Source organism: Meleagris gallopavo, chromosome 1, assembly GCF_000146605.3.
Source record: "Meleagris gallopavo isolate NT-WF06-2002-E0010 breed Aviagen turkey brand Nicholas breeding stock chromosome 1, Turkey_5.1, whole genome shotgun sequence".
In the NCBI taxonomy this organism is placed as follows: domain Eukaryota; kingdom Metazoa; phylum Chordata; class Aves; order Galliformes; family Phasianidae; genus Meleagris; species Meleagris gallopavo.
Genome location: NC_015011.2, coordinates 113,609,081 through 113,613,502, shown reverse-complemented (window position 1 = coordinate 113,613,502; position 4,422 = coordinate 113,609,081). Strand labels below are relative to the sequence as shown.

At 56.9% G+C, this 4,422-nt stretch overlaps 1 pseudogene; it reads left to right on the top strand.

The window, feature by feature from the left end:
* The first annotated feature begins 495 nt into the window (after positions 1-495).
* LOC104914790 overlaps positions 496-4,422 on the top strand; it is a 16,408-nt pseudogene continuing 12,481 nt past the window's right edge.

Sequence of the window (4,422 nt, the reverse complement as noted above, 5' to 3'; positions counted from 1 at the left end):
GGCAGCGGGCGGCTCCCCAGGAACAAGGGCAAAGCAAAACGTGACCTATCTCTGTCCCCAGGGTGACCGAGCGCAGGCGTACTGCGAGCTGGAGCACGTCCTGTGGGAAGATGACAGCCGCCCACCGTGCGGAGTGGTGAACCGGCTGCTGGCAGAGGTGTCCCAGGACCTGACAGCAGCCCAGGTGAGGGTCACTCCCGAAGGCAAAGGGAGCTGCCTGCCCGCGCTGGTGTTCTGCTGGCGGATGGTGGTGGCTTAGCCTTTCCAAGGGAAGGTCTCGGGCAGGTCTCCTGTGCCGTGTGTCACCAGTGACTCTTTTTCAGGGCGTGATGGACAGCGTGAGAACGGCTGCCAGCAATGTCCTGGTGGCTCTGGCCCGGACACACTTCTCCTTGGTGATGGCCGAGCTCCAGGGCCACCTGAAGGCCACACGGGAGATGTCCAAGGAGTTTGTGCTTGTCACCCTGAGCAAACTCTTCAGCAAATATGGTAGAGTGCCCTCAGCCTCCTGGCATCTGTAACAACCGGGGGAAGGGATCTCTCCCCTTGCGCATGATCTGCGTAGAGCTGGGGGATGCAGGGCTGCAGCCTCTCCTCCCTCCCTGCTGAGGCTCTGACCGTGCCCCTCTCCTTCCTCTCTGCAGCTCCACAGTGCATCTCCTTTGTGTGGCTGATGCTGGCTGGCCTGCGCAGTGTGGTGGGCCAGGTGAGGAGCGGCCGGACCCTGCGCATTGCTTGTGCTGGTGAGTGCTGGCCCCAGAGCAGGGGGGCTCAGGACAGCCCTTGCACCTCACCCTGCTGCAGACTCTCACAGGCTCCCTTTTCTTTCTCTCTCTCTTCTTTTTTTTCTTTTTAATTAATTATCCGTTTATTTTTTCATTTTATTTTGTTATTTTCAGTTGTGAAACAATGGTTGGAAGGAGTCAAGGTTCATTTGTACTCTGGAAAGCAATGCCCCTGGCCTGACACAGAGAAAGAGCAGATCTATAAGAATCTTTACCAGCTCTTCTGCTCTGTGCTGAGCAACTGGCAGGACTGCAAGGAGGAAAAGGTGAGCACTGCTGCATTCTCAGCCCAGGATGGTGGTGGGGACATTCATGTCAGCAGCTCTGTCTGTGCCCAGCAGGCTGAAAGTAGAGGGGTGATGAGAGGGAGGGGGCTGGCTCTGCAAAGTGCCCTGAACTGGATTTGTTTTCAGGGCTGGATCTCTCTACCAGGGAGCAGCCGCATGTCACAGCACTGTGGCAGGGAGAGCTGGGGATGAGGGTGTGGGGAAAACCTGCCTGCCCAGGGAGAGCGAGCCCATCTCCTGCTGGAAACGGGGGAATGGGGAAGGGAAAGGGAAAGAGAAAGCCCTCTCTATAGGAAGGGCAAACCTTCAGTCCTTGATGCTGGGCCTCTGCCATCCCTCTCCAGGACAAACAGGCTGTCCTCGGGGCTGTGGCTTCCATGTTGACTGTCCTCCTGCAAGAGGAGCTGCAGCAAAAGCACGTCTGGGAGCACGTCCTCTGGCTTGTGCACCAGTATCAAGACGTTCAAGACACCTGCATGGTGACCAAGGTGAGATGCTGTGCAGGGATCAGTGTAGAGCCCATGCAAGTGCCACGAGGGGTCAGCAGGATGCAGGGAGAAGGCTGGGAGCCCTTGGAGGACGAAGGAATAGGTGACTAAGGGAGCTCTGAGGCTTCCTGAGTTCTTCAGTGAAGGAAGGAACAACCCAGACAGGAGCCAGAAGAAAGCCAGAAGTCACTAGGGCCCATCCTGGGAATGGGAGGCTTCACCATCACCACCACCGTGGGACTCTGAGTGCTTGAGGAGCTGTGTGCTAACAGCCGGGGGACTATGTCCAGTTGTATCTGATGGGGGAGAAGAGGGCTGCTGGTTGGGAAATGCCTGCAAACGATGCCCAAACAGGGATTGATTGAGAGCAGAGACTCTTTTGGTGCTACTAGGAAGAGGGAACAAACCAGAACACCTGTGCAGGAGCTTCTCCCAGTGGACAAACCACTGGGAATCAGTTTCTCCTCTCCCAAGTGGCTAGATGTGGCTTCAGCCCTCTCTTCCTTTCCTGGTCTCTTGCAGAGCCTCAGTATCTTCCTGGAGGCCTTAGAGGGAGTTCAATCGGTCATCCCCAAGGACAAGTTTCTGGCCATCACCAGAGCTGTGTTCTACCAGGTAAGGGGGGCCTATCCGTGCATCCACAGCAATTTTCCTCTTGGCTAAGTATCAGAAGGACTGCAAAGCTCCGAGCCTCTGACGGCTGCTCAGACCTAGCTTCTGCATGCCCCTGGCTGCTCCAGAGCTGTCCGTGTGCCCTGGGGATGCTGTGGGGTGGGCTGTGTTTTGTCTGCATGCCCTCATCCCGAGAGTTGCTAAAGCAGAGGAGAGCTGTCAGCGCAGTTTCTTTTCCATCCTCAATGCTGATGCAATTTTCTCAAATGGACCTTGTTCCCACAGCTCTCTGATGACACCAAACAGCACAGCGAGGCTGACAGAGCAGAACTGACCCACTGCATCATGCTGCAGGGTAAGGAGAGGAGACTTGGTGATGCTTGGTGGTGCCCTGTCCAAAACCTCTCTCGCAAACCTCAGGAATGAACGCGAGTTTCTTGCTAACACAGTGTGGGATTTCCTTCCTGCAGCCCGATTCTGCCCAGAGGGAAATGGTCCTGTTCTGCAGTCGCAGCTGGGCGGGTGGAGAGGGAGGCTGGATGCGTGGCAGCCCTGGGTCTCCTCGGTGCTCTGGCTCGCTCTGATGGTCAGTACCACGGTTCGGGACTTCCGGGGATCCCTTTTGCCACCTGGGTTGTGCCTCCATGCATGCTTCTGTGCATCTCTTGTAGAGCCCGCAATCACAGAGAAGCTGCCCCAGATTGTGGAGGCTATGCAGTGTGTGTGCAGTGACCCCAGGACCCAGGTGAGCTGATCTGGGAAAGGAAAGCTCTGCTGGGGTGGCGATGCTGATGCCAACACTAGCAGGGCTTGGGTGCCCAGGGAGGTGCTGGGGCATTGACAACAGGGTTGCGATGGCTCCTGTGGGGAGAGCAGGTAGAGTGGAGCCATCAGGTCCCTGTACTGCGCATGGAAAGTGTACAGCCTGGTGCTAAGGCCTGGCCCTCACCTCAGGAGCCAAGGCTTCTTCTCTGCTCTTGTTGTCTCTGCTCATGCCCAAAGGGCTGCCCCGATGAGCAGGTGGCTTCCCTTGGCCTTCTGAGCAGGAAAATCAAATCCACAATTGACTCCTGGCAGGTGAGGAAGGCCATTCTGCATTTCATCAAGGATCTGCTCAGTTCTAACACCTGGAGCTGCTCAGCCTGGGATGTGGTGGGGCACATCTTCAGTGAGTTCAGCCGCACCACAGGAAGAAGGGTAAGGACAGTGGGCAGCATCTTCCTTTGGAAGACCCATGCTGCTCAGAGGCTGGCACAGAAGCACCGGTGAGGCCACACCTGAGCCTCCTGAGAGGCTCCTGACGACTGAGAGTAACCGGTGTTTCAACAACACTGTTGTGCAGGCAGCTGGAGATGTTTCTGCCCAGGAAGCCCAGGAAGAAGGCGCTCTCCAAGAGCTGTGTATGGACATCCTGGAGTCACTGGATGTCTCCATGAGAGGGATGACCAAAGTAAGTCACACTCTGCCCTGCTGCCACTCCTTGCATTCACACCACATGTTCCTTGTCCCCTTCCAACACCCCAGGTCTCTCCTCCAATGTGTTCTGAAACACACAAGACTCAGGGAAATTCAGAGTCCTCTTCATCTCTGTGTGGAGGTAGGAATGCTGACACGCTCAACTGCCTTGTTCCCCACAGCTCCTGTGGCCACGGCTGCTGCTGTACGTGGTGCCAGCCCAGTACACCGGCATGCTTATCCCAGTCTCCCGCTGCGTCCAAGCCTTGGCTGAGAGAGGGGACCTGACAGTGCAGGAGATAGAAGAACTGGATCCCCATTTCCTCAGCTCCATGTTTCAAGGTAGGAGCAGAAACTCCCCCCGTGAGCTCCGTTGACCTGTGTTAGCATCCAGAATGTACAGCAGAGGTGTACATGGCCGGGCATGGCGTGTCTGCATCTCACTCAGCACTTCTTTCTCCCTGCAGGCCCACTGCTGACTCCCCAGATACTCCTGGCACGTCTGCTGGTGAGTAGATGCTCCAGAGACCAGTGCCACAAGCCTCAAGGAGGAAGCAGCATGGGCGGGTGTGCCAGCACCCGCCTCACCCCTGGGGATGCTGTTCTCTACCTGGGCTTACAGCACCATGGGCAAAGCTGCTGGCTGCTCCGTGCCCTCCAGAGCAGAGCCAGGCTGCTTCCCTCCTGGAGGAAGCCACCGCCCTTGCTGCAGAAATGACCCTGCTTCTCCTTGCTCTCACTCAGGTGGTGGCAGGGAGCCCTTTTGCAGGCAGTGAACTCCAAGCCGCTGCCTTG